At 38.6% G+C, this 24,231-nt stretch overlaps 1 protein-coding gene across 12 annotated transcripts in view; it reads left to right on the top strand.

Moving 5' to 3' along the window:
• DLG2 (discs large MAGUK scaffold protein 2) overlaps window positions 1-24,231 on the top strand; it is a 986,985-nt gene that overhangs the window by 844,719 nt on the left and 118,035 nt on the right. The window lies entirely within an intron of this gene.

Below are 24,231 nucleotides of genomic sequence, written 5' to 3'. Positions count from 1 at the left end.
CTTTGTGTGCTTCTTTGTAGGAAAGGGAAATGTAGCAATACTAAGCCCTAAAGAAAGAATATGAGCAGGAACAAAATAAGAAAGGCAATAACCTAAATATTAAGTTATGATGTAGCAAAACAGATAGAGAGGAGCAAAAGGCGGAAGGGGAAAAGCATATTGAGGCATGCAGCTCTTCTCCAAGTGACACAGCGATCAGAGATGCAGATCTTTAAGCTTTCTATGTATCTCTGCCAGACATAAAAATCCCTCAGAGTTCCAAGCCCTTTCCTCTCCTGCAAGTGACTGGAACTCTGCTTAAACACTCCTTCCTACAAGTTTGTTTCCTACGATAGGAAACAAACAGCAGGAGCAGGCAGAGGGCAGCTGGGGGCTGGTGCTGCGTGGCAGATGGAGGCTGTAATCCACTGTTAGGAACTCTGCCATCGATTTCTGACTTCCTGTTTGTGTTCATCAGTGGTGGTGATTTCCCTCTCTCATTTCTCTCCACTAAGCTTGCCTAGAGCCTGGTACCTTAAATCAGAGTTATAAGATGTTCAATCTTAGCAGGGAAGTACATCAATGAGAGAGAAACTGCAGACAATGTGAGTTCTCCCCCCACACTTTACACTGTGCCAATGTGTGGCACTGCAAAGCATCCTTTATTGTTCACCTACCTTCATATTTTGTCATTTCATGAAATTAATCCTTTCATGATTGCTAATTACTGTGTTTCTCATTAATTTCCTTTCTTGGAGGAAAACCAGCCCTGAGAAACACAATGATTGTTTTCAAATTTGCAAAATTGTTATTCGTTACAGAAACAAGATTGCTTTTTCCATAGAAACTCTCCTAATCTGTGCTAGTTACTAGATCCTTCTGGGAAATAAGTTTTATTCTGCATGCTGTTGAGAGCAAAAAACTGGGAAGGGAAGCTAATAAGAAGCCACTAATAATTACAACTGAAGATCCAAATATTGGAGAATCATAATAAAGATCATTCCCATTTTATACAGATCAGGATTTTAAGGGATTTCTAATATAAGATTATCCTAACTAACTGAAACTGAGTCTTTTGGTGAAAGTATATTACTTTCAACATCAATACTTCCAGAAGTTTCCCTTTTACATGAAGAATTACCAATAGCAACAGGAAGAAAGGAACTCAAAGGATAATATCAGTCTCACCTAATTTTAGCCACATAAAGTAAATTAGTTATCTAATTTTCTTTTGTGAACAACAGAGAGATAAGCACCTACTTAGTGCATTTGTACTGATTCTGAAGCACATCCAAGGCTTATTCAATGAATTTCCCTGGTGATACCAGAACAACTGCTTTAGGGCAAAGGGATACCATTTGGAAGCAGTCCAAGGAGCAAATCCAAAAAGAAAACTAAATCTGTTTAGAAAAATAAAATAAAAAGTAAATAATTGGTTGTTTTCGGTGGCTGATTTCCTGTAGCTTGTTTTGCACAGTGGAGGAGCAGCACTAGTGTGACTTGGGATGTGGGAGCACATGAGGACAGAGGGCTGCAGCGGCAACCCAAAAACAACTGGATAGCAGCAAGCTGCAATGCAAAATCTGTGCAGGAGGACTAGCAGAGCACTGTAGACAGGCAAATAGTCCTTGCAGTTAGCAGCAGTAAGAGTGCAGGGGGACTATGAGTAGCTGGTACTTCAGAGCTGACATCTGGCTGGTCTGGAGCACTTCAGAGCAAGTAGAGGTCTGCCTGCAAGAGAGAAAATGGCTGGTGGTCAGAGAGGCTGGTGAGATATTCCTGAAGTGGTTTGTGCCTCTGCTTGCAGAGGTTTTGATTTGTGCACATATGCTCTAGGAAGATGTTAGGATTCACAATGTTTCATCTGTTTTGCACCTAAATTTTCTCCCTGTTTTCTCCATGGCTTTAATAAAAAATCCAAATACTATATTCACCTTTCCTCTTCCCAGTGATTTTGCAAACAGCACTCTCAGAGTAGAGAACTCTGTGTTTTCAATACTAAACACCATGGGAAAGCCATTGCTATGATTTTTTCCGAGGAAATGCATCTTTGATTGTGGCTCTTCGCAGTTTCCAAGTTAGATCATGAAATCAGACCAAGGTGATAGAGCATATGAACAGTGTAATTGTTTTTGCACAGTCAAGCTGTGCCATGAACACTCACGATGTTTTATAAACCTGTGAAATAGTTGCTGGCTGAACCCATAATCAGCATCTGTGTAGAAGAAGGACAGTGACTACAAGTGTTTGGTCAGGGAAGGACAGCAACTATTAGATTGTGATTTTCTTTTTTTTAATTCACCAACTTGAATCAAAGCATCTGTTTAGACAAAACCTTTCCTAGGAAGCAGAAATCCTAACTGGACAGATTAACACATTGGAAAAGGTCAGCATAGTTTATTATCTGTCCAGTCAGATACAACTTTGGTATGTGAAAGGATATTTAAACTTGGAACTTATATATAAGTTCCCCAATGGTATGAGCTCATTCTGACTGAAACCTGAAGAGCTTGAGGTATGGGTGGGGAGGCACTGGAACAGGTTGCCCATGTGTTCAAAGCCAGGTTGGATGGGGCTCTGAGCAACCTGGTCTAATGGAAGATGTCCCTATCCATGGCAGAGGGATAGGAATGGGAATTTGTCTTTTCCAGCATAAGCCACTCTGTGATTCTGTGATGTTTTTGTGATTTCCCTTTGACCTGGAATGTTTTGATGTGATGGGCTACTGTATTAAAAGTGTGCTAAACTTCCACTAGAGAAACTTTTGGCTGCTTCAGTGGCAGTGCTGGAGCAGCAACGGTTTTGCATGGACTTGTCTCCTAGAGATAAACCAGTGCTTGCCTACAGGATATATGGAGGGAAATCTGACTTGTGGCCATTTTTTTAATGTTAATGCAGGTACTTAGTTGCAGTAGGAACACAGTTCCAGTTATACCACACTGTAGTCTCAATTAATACTTGAGTTTTATTACAGAATCCTCCTGCTGTTGATTTTAAATCTGAGTGGCTTTCTTCTTCCTAAGATCTCTGGGGTCTCGTCTGTAACTTGTATTTTCCAGTAGGGAATGGATTTTGATGAGGGACCTGTGGAGTACACTGATGTGTGCTGTATTAACTTACCCGTTAAAAATTCTGCTGCAGGCAGTGCTTTGTGAGAAGTGGCAAAGCATTATCCCTTCCCATGGGATTTGTGATAATAACATTAATCATAATGAATTACATTGGTATCTGTATGGCAGTAATGATTTTTTTTTACAGCAGTTTTTTCCTGCCCTACAGGGGTTGTTTCTTTTTCACGCAGGTCAATGAGCTTTTGCTGTGATCAAAGCAAACATGCAAATGTAAATTCTATATATAAAGGTACAGGGGAAAAAAAATCAAGCATTAGGATGGATGGATAGTCAGGAAGGGATAAAAGATACCGTTTAAGAGGTACCCTAAGGCAGTTTATTCTGACTGGTTCATTTCAGGTAAACGTCTGGGAGACACTTTTATAATGAAGAAGCTTTCTGGAATAAAGGGCTGCTAACGTACTACTTTCTAGTTTCAGCTCTTTTTTAGAAACATCAACTGGTATTATTAATTCAAAAAAAACTATGGGAATTACAGTTTACCAAGACTGAGTTACTTCATTATTGGTTTAAATACTATCCCAGCTTTAAGAAAGGAAGTGTTAACAATAGTTTGAAAGATAGACTTAAAAAGAAAAATTAATACGGTGAGAAAACATCTCCCATGTGAGACACCAATAAACTGACTAAGTTTTGCTGCTGAGATCCAGTTCTAGACTTTACAAAACACAGAAATTATTGAGTAAAAGCTTCTTATGTCACTGTAGGAATCTGAAAGGATTCTTTGAAATGTATAAACTACACTTGTTCCTTGCTGTGACCTTTTCCTTGCCGATGTTCCTAGCTAAGGCTCCCTCATTTTGCTTTGTATCATTTCCTGTGGGCTTTGGGTGTCTTTTCAATGTAGTTGATTTCTGGAGATGAAGGAGCAGATGGTTAGTGTTTGTAAATTGCCAAAGCCCTGTGACTTTAAATGGATAGTTGCCTTGAAAATTTGAGCAGATAACGTAACTATTTAAGGGCTATGTAATCCTTTAATTTGCTCCTCCCTTACTGTCCTGTATAAAATGAAAACTAAATCATTTTTATGGACTTCTTAAACTGTAGAGAATCTTTTTATTTGCATCTCACATAGTTTAATGATAATGCACAGTTTAAGAAATTATTCAGATTCTTTACTTTATGCATAGATTTAAATACATAAGCATTCTTATAGGTTTTCAAATACATCAACATATTTGATATTATTGACAGATTCAAGTTTTGTGATTCAGCAACATATATTCTACAGTGTATATAAAATTATAATAAAAATAGACACTATAACTTAAGGTTTTATTTAGCATTTATTTAGCAGATTGTGATCTAAAACTTTTGCCTGAGCAGTAAATAAAAATATCAGATTTAGCTTGTAGATTGCAGTTTCAAAAAAGGACTCATATTTAAAATGAATTTATAAAATCTGATTTAATCTTGACAGTTTTATTGGTATAGCTATTGCTGCCAAAGGAAAAAAAAAAGATAGAATTTATATTTTGCAGTGCATTTTATAGTCATTGTTCTAGAATTTCTTTTATGATAAAAGGAATAATTCAAAACCATGTAACCCACCCTTACATTATTGCAAATATATCAACCAATATTCTGTCTGGATGTTTTCTTTGCTGCAAGCAAAGAATAAAAGAGTATTTCTGCATGCTCATTAATCTCACAGAGGAATGAGCTGGGAACTCAATCTCACCAGTATCCCTGAGCACCAGGTGGACATCTCAAGGTTCTGAGTGTGTCTTTCACCTCCTACCCTCTCTCCCTGCCTGGTCTTTGTGCTTTATCTTTGCCCCAAGATTGTTTGCCTTACCCTTTGATGCCTCCTTATCCCTTGAAAGGCCTCATGTACCTACACTTCTCTGCCCATTATCCAACTCTCTGCACAAGAGATGCCAAGACAGTTGATATTTGTTCCTGCCTGTTGGGCTTTCTCCACAGCCTGTGCCTTTTTCATCTGTTTATCTCCAAGGAGGGAGCAGCTCTTCTCTAGGTGTGTAATTCATAGCACAGCAGGTCTCTACGTTTAGGCAGCCTGGAGCTATTCACAGTAGTAACGAGGTTATTGATGATAACAAGCTTTTAGAGGTGACTTTTCCTTTGTTACTGCAACTGAGGTAGAGGGCAACACTCTTCATCTTTAAAATCATAAAGGGACAGAGACCAAGGGAATATATCCCTGTTTTGACATGCTCCAGCTCTCTGTGTTCCTTCCATGCTGCTCGTTGTATGGACTAGGTGACAGAATTCTAGAAACTGCCTTATTTATAAATGGCTTCTTAATTGATATTTTAATTGTTGTTGCAAGAAAAATAATAGTATTACTCTGGTTTCGTTTTTTTCTTTTGGCTTGTGTTGTAAAGCTTACATGTCATCTTATTTTGGAGCCAGGTGCAGAAAATTGATGTTATTCTAATTTTTTTGGTACTTTGTTAGCAGAATGTGCTGAAAGCTGACTATACTTTGGTTTGGTTCTGACAAAATTGCCTCTTTCCCTTCCAATTAGTCACTGGATTATGTGGCTTTTCTGCTATGTTTTTGTTGTTGTTTTTTTTTTAATTTAAGCACCTTATTAACACCTGGCTAATATCTTACAGACCCAATGGCTTTTTATCTGCAGTAGTATTCGGTGTTTTCCCCCTTTCATTAAATGCTTCTCTCCCCACCAGCACTTCACTTCTTCTACTCATTTCATCTGTGTGGTTCCTATGGAAACACACTTTCCATATACACTTTAGGTTGTGCTTCAGCATTGAAAAAAAAAAAAAAAAAAAGGCCATTTATTGTATCAGCCTCTCCTCTATGGAACAAAGGCTCAGACATCTCCAGCCCCCTATCTGATACTGCCTGACTCAGTCTGGGTTGAGATCAAACCTGTTTCTTTGCAGGGGGACGTGGATGTTCTTAATATTTGCAGTAAGAGGCAGGTTTTCTCTGTATTCAAGATACTTAACAGCCATGATCTTTGTGGCAAGCAAGGTGGGCTGTGGGATTCATTCTAAATCTTCAGAACTAGTTATGAGAGGGTGCTGCAGAAAATTACATTTTCCAGAGGCTACCAGGCATTTGCAGAGCCTCAGCGTTGGGGTTCAGTCTGTCTGGGCTTCGGTCAGGTCAGGTGGCCATTGCTACTCAACCTGCAGGTGCAAACTGTACTCAGCAAATAAAAATCATCTCTTTCAGTCAGCTCTCACAATCCGTTAACAAGTCTATCACAAACAAAATCAACAAGATGTTCCCATTCGCAGCTTTTGGATGGTAATGACACAGTCTGTTACAAACCCATCAGATGTTTAGTGCTGGGCTGCTTTGAGAGTGTTTGAACACGTTGCGCTCCAATGTGATGTTTTGCTTAGAGTGAAACAATCTTTAAATATTTGCACAATATTTGATAGTGTCCACTCAGCTGAACATGAGAAGACAGGATAAAATCCTGTCTTGAATCTATGTAAAATCAGTTTTTCAAAACTCACTCACTCTTTCCAAAGACCAGGGGCTGCTGTTTGTTGTCATGTTTTTGTGTTATCCCAGTGACCCTGTATTACCCATTCTTTTTCTCCATTGCTTTTTAGAAGTACAGAACCTGCATGTCATTTCTGCACAAACCAGTTACATTTCAGGTACAAGATGTGATTAGAGATGTTTGCAGAAAGGCAGAAGACAGAATGCAAGGGCAACAATAATGATCAGTAAGATGGACTGTAGCCACTTCAGTAATAATACCACTTCAGTTTTGTTTGTCTCATGGAAAAGCTGATCAAAACAAAGATCTAGGAAAATTAATTTTGGATAGACTTCAGTAAAACAAGATTTCATTTGCCAGTGACAGAGAAAAAGAAATTGCAGTAATTGAAATGTGATATGGAAGCTTGAGCACAAGATTTAGTTGTGTGGAATAGAATTTACTCTGCTAAGCATTAATAATCCTACCTAGGCCTGGAAAAACCATTTTAACTATTTGTAGTTAGTAGATTTTGGCTAAAATTTTCAAACACATCTATGAGACCATAACATCCATAGGGAAATGCTTTCCATTTCTAGTAGTAACTGTAGGTTTTAGCAGTAAGTATATCTTTAGCTTTGAGTAAAAATACATAAGGCTTCTCAGGACCAGATTACAAGATTTCTTCTCAGGTAATTAAAGCAATGTTCAAGAATCTACCATATAGGTGTATTGAGTAACAACTATTAATTTTAAGTTAGACATTTACCTAAACATTTTTAGGAACCTGACTGGTTCCTTGCATCTTTAGACTCTGACTATTTTTCAAACTTTAAGAGTAGAGACAATTCATGATTTTATTTAAATCTTCTCCTAATGTGTTATGCCAGACTTGTCTCATATTGTGACTGGGCCATGGAGCTGCTAGACTGTTTTACAAAGCTGGATTCATAATTTCTTTTCTGTTCTTACGTTATCAAGCAGCTGCAGTCTCCTCCCTGCAGTTCCCATCAAAAGCTCATTTTGTCATTTTGTGGTGGTGAACTGACTTTCTAGAGAATTAAAAACAAAGAAAGAAAGAGAAAATGCTCATAATTTAAAGTGTTGTCTACATGGTGTGTTTAGGCAGATGAGGAGTTGCCCTGCCTGTGTTGTGAATTGACTTGTGTCTTTCATCTGCCTGATCTATTCTATCAAAAATGCTATTGTGGCATCAGCAATCCTGAAAACATTTTTCCCAAAGCTTTAGCAGAAGTGGTGCTATTCAGACTATGCCATCAATCACTCCGTATAGAAATCAAGTGTTTATTGGGCGATAGTTGTAGGAAGAGTTCTCTCAGAATCCTATTTGGAAAAAAAATTACTCATTCTTATATGTGCTGATTAAGGTTGAATATGATTGTTCAGCTGTATAAAGGGTACAGAGAATGAGACCACAGAATGGTTAGGATTAGAAGGGACCTTATAGGTCATCTAGTTCCATCCCACTGCCATGGAGAGGGACACCTTCCACTAGACCAGAGTGCTCAGAGCCCCATCCAGCCTGACCTTGAGCACAGAGCTTCTCTCCTTTACCAGAGACATGGATTGTATAACAAGATGTATCCAATCAACGGGCAAAGCAGAAAGCTTCTGAAATAGAGCTATTGATTTTATATAGCCTTAAAGTGGTGATTTTTGTCACCACTTTTCTGCATTTATTACTGTAGCAAACATATGCCAGCAACGGTTCTTCTCACCTTACCTTTGGAAGGAAAACAGTGTGGGCAAGGAAGTGTTTCACTTGGATTTTTAAAGTTATCTGTACATGCATATTACTACATACTCATATTATTTAAAGTAAGATGAGAAACAATGTTTAAAAGCAAATCTGGTGAGGTGTGTGACTACCTCAGTTCTGTTGGGAATTCATTCCTTAGCCATTGGCTGACATAGCAAAATGGGGTTTAGCTCTTGTGTGGATAGTCTGAGTTACATTGGTGTATTTCCAGCCATAGTAACTTTCATACTTGCAACTAATATTTGTTGATTGTGAACATTTGCAGGTCAAGGAAATGCAAATGTTCGTCATTATGCAAATCAGAAATAAACATGAGTAATTTGAGCTCTTACATCTCTGGGCTGGTCATAATCTTTCCAGATTATTACACTTCAGAGGCATAATGAACTCTTTTGGAGAGACATTTGACTGGTGATTACTTAAAAGACTTTAACAAGCAATGTTTGGGATCCCGTGATTCCCCAGAAATTAGTGGTGGTTACTGTGATCAGTAAATGAGAAGTGGAGGTCGTTACCATTTGTGCAACTTTCAGAACTGATTGTACACACTTAGCAGCTTGTAGCTTGATTTTCAGAATGTGGAGGTGTACAGTGAGGAAAAATTTAATCTCTTTTCTTCAGGATTAGCAGGCTTATAAGACTAAAAACTTGGAGCTATTTCTACAAGTAACTATAACTATAAGCTAATTTGTACATGAAATACATACTCGTTTTTTAGAGGTTGCATATTTTGTGTTTACTCAGTTCAGTAAATATTCTTCCCACCAAAGGAAAAAAAAAAAAAAAAAGGAAAAAAAAAAAAAAAGAAAGCAAAAGCATTTGGTTGCTACTTGTATGTTATTTTTCTGAGAGTTTCTGGACCTGTATGACCTATGATTTAGTATAGGATTTTGTTACAGCAATGAAAACATGTTACTTGCAATCAGAAGTTCAAGTACAGGCTGGGCAGAGAATAGATTGAGAGATCTTCTGTTGAGAAGAACTTGTTGATTAATGAGAAGCTGAACATGACCTGGCAATGTGCACTTGCACCCCAGAGACCCAACCTCATCCTGAGCTGCATCCAAAGCAGTGTGGGCAACAGGGTGAGGGAGGGAATTCTGCCTCTCTGCTCTGCTCTCATGAGACCCCACCAGCAATGCAGCATCCAGCTCTGGGTTCCCAGCACAGGAGAGACATGGACTGCTGGAGCAGGTCCAGAGGAGGCCACGAAGAAGAAATGACTGGAGATCCTCTCCTATGAAGGAGGCCAAGAGAGCTGGGGTGGTTCACCCTGGAGAAGAGAAGGCTTCAGGGAGATATCAAGGCAGCTTTCTAGTACCTAAAGGGGCTACAAGAAAGCCGGAGAGCAACTTTTTATAAGGATATGTAGTGATAGAAAAAGGGATAATGACTCAAAACAGAATGAGGGCACTTTCAGATTGGGTATTAGGAAGAAATTCTTTTCTGTGAGTGTGGTGAGGCACTGGTGCAGGTTGCCCAGAGAAGCTGACTTCCCCATCCCTGGGAAGTGTTCAAGGCCAGGTTGGATGAAACCCTGAGCAATCTGGTCTTCTGCCCATGGCAGTAGAGTTGGAGCTAGATGAAATGTAAGGTCCCTTCCAACGCAAATTATTCTATGATTCTATGAATTGCCTCTATTCTCTCTCTTTCTTTCTTTCTTTCTTTCTTTCTTTCTTTCTTTCTTTCTTTCTTTCTTTCTTTCTTTCTTTCTTTCTTTTTCTTTTTCTTTCTCTCTCTTTCTCTCTCCTTCCTTCCTTCCTTCCTTCCTTCCTTCCTTCCTTCCTTCCTTCCTTCCTTCCTTCCTTCCTTCCTTCCTTCCTTCCTTCCTTCCTTCCTTCCTCAAAAGGAAACAATTTCTTCAAGTCAGCTCAAACAATACAAGAATTGTCTTTTTTTTAATCCTCAAAATTATGGAGAAGAGGAGCAAAATATACTTTGAGCTATTTCACTTGCATCAAATTTTGGGGTGTTAGTAGCTTGTCTGATTAACAAAGGAAAGAAAACAGGGGAAGGAGTGTCTTCCTTATTAGGAAGAAATGGGATATTGGGTCTTTTGAGCTGCTACATCTTCCTAGGTGATCAGAATCAGAATATGAAGTTGTGGTCAAAGAGCAAAATAAAATCTTTTTAAAACATGGTGAATTTATGTTTGTTGTAGTACAGGGGAGCAGGTCTCTGAAATTATGTCAGTGAGAGGCAGGGCCTCATTTAAAAGGTTCAGTGTCAACCTCTTAATATTGTAATTAAATACTGTGGAAATAATAGTCTCTAGGAGAAAATCTTGACATAAACAGAAGGAAAAGTAGCCATAAATATTTTATTGAAGCACAAAGAGAGAAAAATGGTGTGATAAAGCTGGCTCCTTGAGGGTCCTATAATACTGGTGGCTGGGAAATAGAGTTTTACAAAAGCATTGAATAACCTGATGTTAACAGAAGCAGAGTTAGGCCAATAGAGAATGCTCAGAAAATGATCCATGAATTACGTGGAAACCCAGAGTGATTCAGGTTGGAAGGGACCTCTGAAGACCATCTATTCCAGCCCTCTGCTCAGAGGGTGGCCACCTGATCCAGGCTACTTAGTTAGCCTTCCTCAGCCAAGTTCTTCCTATCTCTGAGGGTGGGGATGCACAGCCTCTCTGGGTAACGTGTTCCATGCTCCAGTGTTTCATCATGCTCATGGTGACTTTTTCTTTTCTTTTTTTTTTTTTTTGCTCCTGTGTTTAGTCAGGATTTGCTCTTGCTGGAACTTTTGAGTTTTGCCTCTCTTCCTTTCTCTGTGCACCTCTAAGAATGATCTCTCTGAACCTTTCCTAGACCTTCCCATTAGGTAGCTGTAGCTGCAGACAGCAACAAGATCCCCTTCTGAGTTTTGCTCTTAAGGCTGAACAAACCCAAGCCTGTCCTTCTGCACAACTCCCTACAATGGGGTTATTCAAAGTAAGCTACAAATGCTAAGGCAGATCTCCTGCTGTGCTGACTATCCAACTTGCTTTCCAAGGCAAGGGAAGAACTGCCAGCCTGCTTTAATCCTGCAGCCCTGTGGAGCTCTGATGTGAATTATTGCCGATGGTAGATGACAGAAGAGATGTGCATTGCTTGGTTACAGGGGAACATCTTTGTTCCATCTGACTGCTTCTTTTATTGCAAACCTTACTGTAGCAAGGAACAATCCAGATTTCTGCTGTCTGCTCTTCTCTTCCTTAAAATTTCATTAATTAGTTCATAAAAGCGTCTGCAGATCTCAGATGCATTTTATTTCACGATCCCAGCATGCCTTGGAGGATTAAGGTTTAAGCTATACTTGCTAAGGTACAGAGGTGAAAAGAGGACTAGGAATGACACAGGAAACAGGACAGGAGCTTGTGCCTGGGATAGATGAAGGGCTCACCCAGACCACCATTATGCTGGGAAGCACTTGGTTGCTTTATTACACTTTCATGTATTTCAGAGGTTCTAATATGCATCCATATTTTGTGCATTTTTGTATGAAATTGCTTACAATTTAGATTAGTTTCATTAAATGGAAGAGATTTTTAGGCATATTTTAAGGGAGTCTATTTTTAATCAAAATGCTGCTTTTGAGACACAGTGTTTAAATGTGAAAAACACATTTAAACAAATTTAAACAAACATTTAAATAAAACCAATATTTTATGAACTTCTATAATGTCAGAATAAGGCTCCACCAATTATATTTCCATTTCTGGATGTAAAAATCTAGAGGAGGAATAGGTCACAAAGCTTTTCAAATCATAAAAATGTGATCATAGAATCCTACAATCGTTTGAGTTAAAAGGGACATTAAAGATTGAGCAATTCATGTGCTAATTTATTCCAATGGTTATTCATTTTAATAGATATTAAAGTATGTACATTATTTCCCATGTGGATTTTTCTGTATTTGAATTCCTAATCTCTACTTTTCATGCCTTCCTAAATGAAGGTCATTAAGTACCTAGTATTTTGTCCCATGAAAGTGGCCCTACGTCACAACTTCCCTATTTTCTCATTGCCAAACTAAAAGCCTTTATAACAATTTCTTCCACTCCTCAGCTGTCTTTCTTAGGTGCTGTTTTGGCTTTTGCTCTAGTGTTTCGCCATCATTTTTGGACAAAAGAATTTCTTTCAATCTTTTCATACCAATTTCCTCAGTTCCCAAAACCACATTTTTAGTCTGCATTTTGCTCCTTTTACTGCTCACTCTAAGCACACCAAACCCACATGAATTGCCCAGCCTTTTTTACTGCAAATTCACTCTTTTCAAGCATCAACAGCAGTGGCTTTTGGTTTTGTTTCTCTATGTGTGTGTATATATATCATACTAGTTGGTTATATTCAGATAATTTTCATTCAACTATGACTAACTTAGTAAATCAACCGCATCATAAAACAGGGCTTATGTCCTCTAATTTATGTTACCTTTTCTAACAGTCTTTGTTCTAGCCTACATTTAGTCCTTAAGAGGCTTAGCTTTCAAAGGCATTGATGAAAACGCTGGAAAATATGTGGATTTGGGCTTATCCATATGAAACCCCACTGAAAATATCTTAATTCACAAATTATTTTGTGCTTTTAAATAACATTTCAAAATACAAACCATTTCCTTGTTACTTAATATGGGCTTTACTAATACAGTATGGTACATAGCCTGTTCATTTGGAAACTTGGAGAACACTTTTACACTTGAACAGTATTTTTAATTGATCCTCTTTTTACAGTCAGGACTGAGGCCTTTTTAGAGAGGGCATATTTTGAATAAAATCATGTCAATGGTATTATCTTTCCATCTCTTTCCTTCTTTAAAATTACTTTTATTGTACTGATATTAGACTGACTAATTGGTGCTTACCCAGGCATATTTTCTGTCCATCTGGATCACAATTCTTTCAGCCTGATAGAGTTTCTCTGCAGTTTAAGGTGCACAAAGAAGGAAAATTTATAAAACAGATGTATCCTCATCTGTCACTTCAAGAGCTCTTAGACATTGATTCATCATGTCTCTTTTTATATAATCTTCTATTCCCAGTTAATAATGTTTAGTTTCTGCTTTGTTTTTAGTAAGCACTCTGCTAATTACAGACAGGTATTTCATCCCTTCCATGTAAGAAAAGTGAATCATCTTATTTCTTTCCGAAAGCTGAATAGAAGTATTTTGTGAATAGTTCTCTGTGTTCTACAACACTATTAAGAATTTTCTTATTTTCACCTAATGATGGATCTACACCATTGCTCAGAGCTTTTTTCCCCATGGAACCAGGAAGATCTTTTCATGAATCATAGAATCATTAGGGATTTTGCAAAAGACCTCTACGGTCATCAAATTGAACCTTTAACCCAGCACTGCCATGTTCACCACTAAAACATCCACAAGTGCTACTTCCACACACCTTTTAAACACTTCCCAGGAAATGTTCCTTTGAGCCTATCTTGCCCTTTCTGGAGCCTTATCTGTCGCTGCTAGATATTGAAGATCAGGGTCTGAGATGGCAGAGCAGCCAGTTGCACGGTCCATGTGTTGTGTGAAGGCTTGGCCAACTTTTCAGCTGCATGCATGAGAGCTGTAGGTGCAAGCAATGGGCTCCAACTCTGTGGCTGTGATCCCAGTGTTAGCGGAGAGTCCCTGGTAAAATTTATTTCCATCATGGCATAAAAAGTGCCATTTTTGGTGGCATTTTTTCATGTGAAGGTGCCTGGCATTTTTCTGTTTTCTTCCTCTGGAGGCAAGTTCTGCTGTAGCTTCCGCTTCAATGGCTATATGGGGAAAAAAATCTCCAAAACCTAAAAAATCAAGGGCAGAGGCAAAATTATTTCCTCAGCTGAACCCGTAAAACCTTCACAACAGTTTCCTGTTTCTCCGTCTTGGGTTATCTGAGTGGCAAATTCTGCCCAGAGGCGTGCATAAACAAATGTGTAGCTAACAAAAAATCATATTTTTCATTTGAAAGCAAAAGGTAACTGAATTTTCACCAGAGCTTCCAGGGAATACAATAATAATTATATTTTAAGCACTCTCCCAGCATTTGCCTAGGTGTCTGGGATGCTGATCAATGATACCAAATAATGGGACAAGCTGAGGAGTTCATTGTGGAGATGGTGCCCTATGTTAGGGGCCAGCCCAGGAGAGGATATCGGCATGTGAACAAAAACAAAATTCAATCAACACTGACTAACAGGGAGAAGCTAAATAGCTGACTGTGGGCCCTGGTTTGGGAGAGTGTCCCAGGGCTTTGCTTAGCCCTTAGCTACCTGCCTGATGTGTGCAATAACTTAATCCATGTGTGTGTTGCAATTACTGTCCTTAAAGAGAATATGTTTGTGGAAGTGCTAAAATGTGTTTTAGATTTTCAAGAAGATTAAGAGGTTTATGACCATCCTATTTTGGGTATATAGAGAGAACAATTTTGAAGAAACAAATGTCACCTTGATTCAGATTGAAAATTAGAGCTTTCTGAAAACAAGATCATAGAGAATCAGTTTATTCTGCTTCAATACTGGCATTTTTAAGAGGCCTAAAATTAGTGCTGGATGTGGCAGACAATATTTGGGAGTTTACTTAGTTGTTCACTGATATCTTCAGTTCCTTAAAAAGACTGGGTCAGATGGTGTCCCTGGAGTGAGATGGAGGGAGCTCCCACAGGGTCTGGGGAAGAGAAGGTGCTAAAAGCTAAGAGAAGGTTCAAGGTCTGAGAGGGGGAGTGATCACAGGAAGAGGATGGGAACCTGCATCTCTTGTCCAGGCTGTAAGAATTTCTGAGAGGACAGGACGGAGAGAGCAGGAATGCTGATGTGGGATCTGCTGCTCCTTGGAGAGTCCTTGAGTTAGAAGCAGCAATGGCTGGAAGCATGGAGCCTCTTGTCCCATGGAGCCATGATCTGCCAGAAGAAAAGTGTGTATAATGCCTGCATAATCCCGCTCTGATTTAAAATAATCACTTAGGTGTCATATGTGCTTGTAAACAGTGTTTGGCAGTATTCCCAAACAGGAATATTTTGCCCTTGCTGTTAAATTGTTAGCAGGTTCCCTGGCCCATTTTGGTCCATCTCTACAAGATTTGGAAGCCAGTTCAGTTAGAAGACCAGCCCCAGGAGCCAGGTTTGGGACAGTGGGACACTTAGGTGGGCTAGACGTGAGGTGCTCCAAGCTGCCTCAGGTCATGGGAATCATCTTGGAAATGTCTGAGTTACTAATTATAAATGTGACCTTTGAGGTCTCTCTAATTAAAAATGCCAGGTTTCTATTAAAACCTCCACTTTCTGAGTCCAGGAATCTTTGAGATCCAGCCCACAGCTCTAGCCAGCCCAGGGTCCTGTGTCAGTGGGATTGTGCCATCCCTAGCAGTGTCAGGAGCTTCTGAAAGCAGAGCTGATTGGACCTGTTTCATTAGAGCTTCAAGACGTGCAAAACGTGAATATGGGGTATAAAGATTTTTTTTTAAGTACCTTTTTCCCCAGCAGTCTGAATGTCAGAGTACCAGGACAAATGCTCACTTTGAGATCTCCAGGCAGCTCAGTGCTGCTGTGTGCTGAGTTACTTGTTGGCACCTTCCAGTCTTTCCAGCTCCTGCACTGGCAGCCTGCCACAAATTTGAGGGTCACCCCTAATTTGCCTATTTATTATTGATTGAATGCCACACAATTTTCATAAATCTATCTATATATAATTTTTTTAAATAGTGCATCTTTTTGTAGTTTTTAATATATGCTATCAATCAGTTTCATGAACTATGAGGAGATAAAACCAGGTGAATGAAGCCAAGGGAACAAATGGCACTTTTTGACCTAAAATCCACCTTTCTTCCTAATGCCAATGTGCTTTTGAGAACAGTTGTTAGCAAATGAACTGCGTTTTCTAATTGGTCCTGTGCTTCTGTAGAACAGACCTGTCATGAATAACCCCTATAGATGCAGAACTGTTTGTGGTGCCTTTCCTAAAGCACAGCACCTAGCCCCTTTGCTGGGCTAGAGAAGAATAAAAGCAGCACAGCAACCAGATAACCCCCTTGTTTCCTGTAAGAGCAGTTCATTTTTAATGATGATGGCAAAGGAGACAAAAAAGTGAGAGAGGGAGATAGAAAGGTTGCATAAAATATATTGAGAGATTGTCTGTTGATTCTCTTTCTTTCTGATACATATGCAATTGAGGTTGATTTGTGTTTGCCAAGATAGTCAGAATCTGTATAGATACCCGGACAAAAATAGCTGAGGAACTGTGCTGAATCTTCCTCATCCCATTCTAAAGCCCCAAATCTGGGATAATCTATTTTGGTGGTTTGTTGGGTTTTTTTCTCTCTTGCAGTAGCATTTGTATGTTAAGCCAGAAAAATCAAGACAAAATAAGCAGAAAAAAAAAATGAAATATCAACTGGGGGACTTTTTTGTCACATGTATTCCATTATAAAAATATTTATTGATTTTAGCTAGGATATTTGTCTTGTGATAGGAGAAACTATTCACTGACAATGCTGCATCTAGGTATTACCAACAGGTACTGTTTCCATGTGGCAGAGGGGAAAAAATAAAGGAATGAACACCTGCTCTACTTATTTGTCCTTCATGCCAAGAGTAGAGGAAAAATGTTTTGGTAGGGTACATTTTGGTAGGATTATGATTTTGCCAAAGTGCCAGGATAGTCCAGGTGAGTTTCTGGTTCCTGGCAGTGCTGTTCTCCTGGTTGATACCTAAAATCTTTAGGCAACACTGTTCCAAGGGTTTTGTCTTCTGCTATTACGCAGCATGATGAGCTCCCTCCCAGGCTGTTGGAACAACTGTAAGCATAACAATTGTCATTTTTCTCCCCTCATGTGTTAGCATAAATTTGCAGAGGTGAAGTACCTCTTGGCAGGATTAGATCCATGAGTCTTTCATCAGGTTCCATCTGGATTTACCAGGTGGACTGTAAAATTATTCTAAGCCTAATAATGCTCAGTACAGGACATGCCTTCACATAGCAGGTTCCTTTCAAGCATAATTAAAGAGTCCTCAGATGCAGAAAATAATTTGAAACATTATTTAGATTTCAGAAGTCATAAGGTTTTTCACAAAGATAAAATAAGTCAATAGTTTAAATTAATATGGACACTCTGAGTAAGATTACTATAAAAAGGGGAATAGCTTTTCAAAACTGTATTTTCTCAGCTGTCAATTTCTGTCCTTGGTGATTATGCAGCATATAATGGCATTTTGCTTCCTGAGTACAATATTAAGAACTAATTTGAAATGGTTTGTCCCTCTGCCATTTCTCTTTACAGCATATACTCTTAAATTTGAATGCACTGAATATAGGCTATGTCTTTTTTATAAGTACTATTACACAAGAAGATATAGGAGGATTTTGGTTTGGTTGGAAAGGTAAAAAATAATCTCTGGCTACAGCATCCAATCTAATGCCAGTCGGTGTTTCGTGCCCACAGGAAGCTGCTAAATTTATGCACCAGGTGTAAAAGGGAAGGGAAGGAAAATCAATCATTTGAAGGGAGCACTGTGTTAAATTAATGCATGTTAGGATCTCAAGTGGATTTAATTCCTCCAGAAAAAAAAATAAAAATAAAAAATAAAAAAAAAAAAGAGGCATGAGTTTCTGGTAGTTTCATTCAAAGAAAGACCCTGAAGTAACCCCATGAATATTAACATGTTAAATTTTAACATACATTGATTTCATCTATTTAACTGATTTTTATCTAACTTTCTACAAGTCTTCTTAAGAAGTTTGTAGTTTAAAACCAGACATTTGAAAATTAACTGCAAACCAAGCAAGATATTAAACTCCATTCTTTATCCAATATAATATGGGTATAGAAATTATGTTACAGGATATAAAAGTAAATTTATAAAGGATGTAAATGTTAATTATGAAATTAATTTCAAATTTATGTCACGTAGATTTCTGAGAAAAGCCAAACACATACTTCAGCAATTGTACAAGAAACATGCATATATATAATTGAACAGTTCATCTAGAGTTGTAATCATTTGCATTTAATTTCCATCAAATGTCTGAATGAACTTACTGTTGTTAATATTTTTATAATTATTATATGTCATAGGAATATTTGTGCAGGAAATGCAGTGCTAATATTTACACCTCACACAGCCCAGAAATTTAAAAAATAGCATATGGCTGTGCAAAATTCATACTGTACATACTGTCAACATAATGTTCATAAATCATATACAGGCAGAGGGCATCTACTAACTCCCATGTGACCATTAATTTGTGAAAATAGAAAAAAAAATCATTTACAAAAAATTAAAATAACAGAGAAGAAACCATATAATCACTACAAATTATTAGCTCTGCTTTGCTGGTTGGTCATACTCAGAAAGGCTTTACCTACTAGTCTCTTCTTTTTATTAGGACATAGGTGGTGTAGTTGAAATGTGCACATAGGATTTGCATTTTTCATCCTCCTAAAATTCCCTGTTATTTCAGAGGTAAAGAGTAGTCCAATGGGATGCTTACTGGGAAGTAAAGTAATTAAATCTACTGGTAGAAAGCAAAAGGACTTTTCCCCCTCATAAATTTCTGTGCAGGCTAACTAATTTTTGCATGTCCAGAACTTTGATGATGCTTTCCAGGCCATAGTTTTTATTGCTCTCTAACAGAATACCAAGATATCCATAGGGTCACACATTGCCAAGACACATCCCATCTATGAAGATATGAAGCTGTCTACAGTCTCCACAGGGAGTCATCATCCTAACTGCTCTGTCCTTTTATGGTGTACTGTACACAAGGTTTCCTTTGTAGGGGTCATATTGTTTCCTTCAAAAGTAGCACATTTTCATCATCTTAATGCACTTTTGTACCTTGTTATTGGAGTCCTGGCCCAAAGCAGTATGGATTGTCCTCTTTCAACATCTTCACCTCAGGATCATTTTGTTTTTATTATTCTCATTCAAGTATGAATATTCTGCCCCCAGATCACATTTTTACAATGTATTCTCTGAGAAGTGGAGCTGCAAAAGTTCCTTTAATTTGTATTCCTGCTCAGTGACAGTACTTTTATATTGTTTCCTCATATATATCTCAGAATGACATGTATTTCTGTCTACTGTGCAATATTAACATTGAGGGGGCCAATATAATCGCTTTTTCCTAATTTTGGGTAAAAAGCAGGGGAAAAAAGACTGAAAAAAAAAATCAATGCTTGGGCTCTCCAACTCTTGCAGAACTGTTTGCTTTGAAGGTACTTTGGTGGCCTGCAGGTCAAATGTTTATATACATCATTATTTTTAGTGTATATTTGCAGTACCTGCATGGAGCAATGTTGAACTGAGAAAGTGAGTCACAGAAGCAGCGTCCATCCCAGGACCCACAAAATTCTGACAAAAAATGTCCTGAGTTCCCAATTATTGCCATTTGTTCCTGCTTTCCTTTTCCAAGGTGCTCTGCTAAAAGAGCAGCTGAGTTGCAAGCACAAGCAACTCCCCACTGCTGCTCTTAACTTTTATCTTGGGCCTTTATTTCCCATATGCTTTGTTTACAGTTCTGGTGTTATCTAGCAGAAATTTGGGCAGAGCACAGGAGTAGACACCTATAAATTCAAGTGCTGAAAACTGGGCTTCCTCGCTTTTAACACATACCACCTCTCTATTCAGTTGTTCAGCATTCCCAGATAAATCCTATTTTGTCATTTACGAAATCTTAACCACATGGTCTCGTTGGATCTACACAGAGTGAATTATTTCTGTAGGGTTTCAATCAGAGATTTTGATACTGCAGTGAGAATAAGTATTTATATTTCAACTCCATTAATTCTTCAGTTCTTCAGTTAAAGTTTTAGAGCACTTTCCCACTCCTAATTAATCCTCGAGCTATAAGTAGTTCAAGAACAGAGCATCTAATCAGTGTCCTGGTTCTTGGGTCCCTTCAGACAGAATCCTCACCAAAGGGTGGCTTGTCCTTAAGTGCCCAGCTGAGCTCAGACTGTGGCAGTTAGTTACCAGGTGTAAATGTGATGGACTGGCGGACATTTCCCTTCTCATGGTTACTGCTGACCTGTAGATGAAGTGTCATTGCCATTCACACCTTCAGAGTGCTCAGACAATGCGGGAATATGCTGAACATGACAATCCCCTCAAAGCAAGTTTGCCAGGGAACCATCATCCTAGCTACTACCCAAAACGGTTTCTGGTGAATTAATCATCCTGGCATTAGAGCCAAGACAGTAAATCTGCGTTTTCAGCAGTCATGTGAACCATGCATGGCTACAGATGATTCCTGCTGAGCTGAAAGAGGGTTTTCGATATCCTAAAAAAAGAGTTATTTCTTCCCTTCTTTTCAGAGCAATACTTTGCTCTGATGCTGCTGTAATTCCATGTATTATTTCTTGCTGGGAGGTACTTTCTTGGCACATTCACAAGTAATGGCAAAAAACTGCTGACGTAAATTTGCAAGAATGCTGGCACAGATCTAGCTTGAGTATCACCTGCTGTCCTTCTTTGGCTTGTCTGAATCCTAAACTGCTGTGCTTGTTCAGGTTCCTCGAACAGCATAACCATGGAGTTCAGTATGAGTAGGTTAAATTCACTCGTGGTGTCATCTAAGCTAGTTCATTTGGAGCTTGTATCTCTACACTGCTCTGCCATCTGCATTGTAGTTAGTCATCCACGCTTCAGATTTTCTTTCCTGAAAGAAAACTGTAGGAGGGGAAAACTTAATCTGAGAGTGTGTGCGTGCGCACTGATTCCTGTGCTAGCTCTGTCACAGTCAGTGCAGAAGGCGTCCTTAGGCGATGCTACTTATTTTTTTCAATCCACCACTAATGCGGGCCTGAATTTCACTGTTTCTCATGAAGACTGTTTAGTGTGTTGGTTTCCCTTTCTGTGGACAGCCCCTTGCAGTAGTGCCACAGAACTCTCCAACAAAGCAGCTCTGCTTTCTCCACCACTCTGCCTCATGTGCTGTGCTCTCTACAGCTACCAGGTAAGAGGGTGCAGCTAGGCAGGGGTCAGTCTCTTCTTCCATGTAACAAGTGATAGGACAAGAGGAAATGGCCTCAAGTTGCATCTGGGGATGTTAGATTAAATATTAGGAAACATTGTTTTCCTAAATGCGGTCAGGCATTGGAATAGGCTGCCCAAGGAAGTGGTGGAATTAGCATCCCTGGAGGAGTTTAAAAACTTGTAGGTGTGGTGCTTAGGGTTGTGGTGTGATGGTAGACTTGGCAGTGTTGGGTTAATTGTTCAGCCCGATGATCTTAAAGGCCTTTTCCATCTGTATTCTGTGATTTTTACTGTGATGTCTGTAGAGCTGTTGCTTTCTCCATGTGTCAGTACTTGCTGTAGGTAACGTGAAGGACTATGCCAAGCTGACAGATTTTCATCACCATCCTCAGAGGAGTCAAGTGTATCATTCCTGTGCTGTACTTCTTCCCAAATCAGCCTCCTACTCCTCCCACCACAGAGTGCACGCAAAGTTAAACTGCGAATCCAAGGAGGATCTTCCTGGCTCCACCATTCTTTGCCATTCAAAGCTGTTAACTCATTTGCTTCCTGCGTTAGGCTGCAAGGAGTTGACTGTGGGACCTTCTGTTTGTGTAAAAGATGTGTAAAAGATGCTTGTCTGATTTGCTACTACATTTAAACTTTTAGCTAGTAGAAAGTGTATCTTTAGCTAGTTTTCCAGCTCACAGAGCTGTTAAGTATTTTACGATTTCTTTTGGATTTGAATATTTAGCTTCAGAAAAAATTAGCTCATTTAAAAGGGAATAGCAAAAGGAAACACGAGGTTCAATGGAAAATTAAATTCGAGAAAACAAAACAAAACCTGCAAACTAGTTCTCAATTCTGAACCATATCCTCCAAGTTTCTCTGTTCTTTTAACCAGCTGAACTAACCTAAGCTATACAGAAAATAAACATTTTAATGAAATATCAGACGGTTCCTGTGATATCTACTGACTTATTAATGGTCTGTCATATTATTCCAGGTTCACAGGGTGCTATAAAAGGCTTATCAAACCAAATCCAGACAGCCTCTCTAGAGGCTCTAGGGAATGTGCCATCTGTCCTTCCTTCCTTTTGGCTGCTCTTCTTTATTCTTGATAGGATCATTCATATTCTTAAGACTATGAAGCCACTATTAGGAGAGATCAGCCTTTCTAACTGGCAAAGCAAGTTCTTGTCATTGCCCTTGATCAACTTAAATTGCTCTCTTGGGCATCTGTTCATTCAGACCTAGCTAAATATCTTTTTTAATTCTCTTTTTTCTGTATTTTTTAAACCACAGTCTTCATTCAATAAGAGGACTTGAGCTTTCACTCTGCACTTGTAGCAAAAGAGATGTCACTTGAGGAAGGAAAGTACTGTAATACAGAAAAATATTATTATAGCAATAGCACTTTTACAGTCCTTTACATCTTCAAAGCCTTGTGCTAGCTAATTTCTTAATTAATCTAAGTATATACTTTTATTCATTTGTACTTATGAGGATTAATCTTAGAAACTGAAACTATGTAAAAACTGTTCTTACATGAAATTTCATGTGTGCAACATGGAAAGAAAATTAATTTCTCTATTACCTTGCTGTGGCAACTAAATTAATTTACATTGTCACTGATGTTTATTTTGCAGTGTGGGATGTAAGTTATAGCAATGGAATCAGTCTGACTCAATGTGTACTATTTTGCCATATACTTATAAAGGGATAAATTCTCATTGGATTCAGACCACAGACAATGGGAGTAGTTTGTGAAACTTGTAAGTCTTCTGTGGTCTCAGCTGGAATTAAAAGTTTGATAGATTTCTGTACTCAAAAGGAATGATGACTCTATCTCACCTACTACCCTTTGGAGTGTACAGGCAGGGAAATTCCCTGTAACTAGTGATCGCTTTTATCAAGTGTAATAAAATACCTTATAATTATACTCAGCTGATTTTGGTTTGAAGAAAAGTAGATCTCAGAACTCATACAGATTTCATGGTAATGCTTCACTGGATTAGGGAGGGAGAGCTAAATTAGTGCCTTTGCTGGGAGGAAGGTGGGAAGTGACCTGCAGCCATGAAAGAAAAAACACCTGTAAGAAACAAAGTGTTTTTACATCCCCTGATCATAGGAAAGCTTAGGCTTCTTGTTATTACTGCTCTTCTGGATGATATTATCTGATAAATGCTCAGTTCTTTTTTAAATCCTGCTGGGCTCTTTGCTTTAGAGATACTCTCTGACAGTGCCATCAAAGGGCTATCAGATGAAAGAGTGTAAATCCAGGGTAAAAATGTATCCAGTGTAAGTCTGACCAAAAAAAAAAAGTAAAGAAATTGAAGATTGCTAAACTCAGGGTACTGGATAAATACCTTTTTAGTTTGCAAGATGGCATTTTAGGCCACATGGCTCACTACCCAAAGCACTGGTCATCCATACCACCTCGTGTAGCCTGGAAATTGTCTCTGTTGGTGCTCATTTTTTCACCTGAAACACCAGGTCCATGCTGTGGAGATCCTGGAGATCTAGTTTTGCTTCTTTGAGGTACAAGTGACCAGTACTATTTGGTTTGTGATCTTGATAGTATCTGCCTGTAGTTCTTTTTAATTTGAAATTACCTTTGCTTCTTCTGCTCTTTTTATTCCAGCTGAATGCCCTGATTTTTCCCTAGTGATCTGTGTGTTCACTTTAGACAGAAAATGAGATATCCATTATGTGTATTCAATATAGTCCATATGATTTTGGAAGAAAGAAGTAATGTTTTGGTGGCAAATGGGAACACTTTTGTCTTGGTGTTTTTTGGTTTGTTGGGGTTTTTTTTTTTTCATTTTTAGATCATTTCTATTTTGCAGCTTGAAGCAAAGAACATTGCAGTCAATACCAAATGTGTTTGTTACAACTGGCTTAAAAATACATACTCTATATATATATATGTAGGTATACAGAAATCTGGCAGCCATATGGGATTTTCACACACCTGTCAGTGGA

This window comes from Zosterops lateralis, assembly GCF_965231275.1.
Source record: "Zosterops lateralis genome assembly, chromosome: 2".
Classification (NCBI taxonomy): Eukaryota; Metazoa; Chordata; class Aves; order Passeriformes; family Zosteropidae; genus Zosterops; species Zosterops lateralis.
The sequence above is the reverse complement of the archived record's forward strand: the minus strand, read 5'-3'. Positions and strand labels throughout refer to the sequence as shown.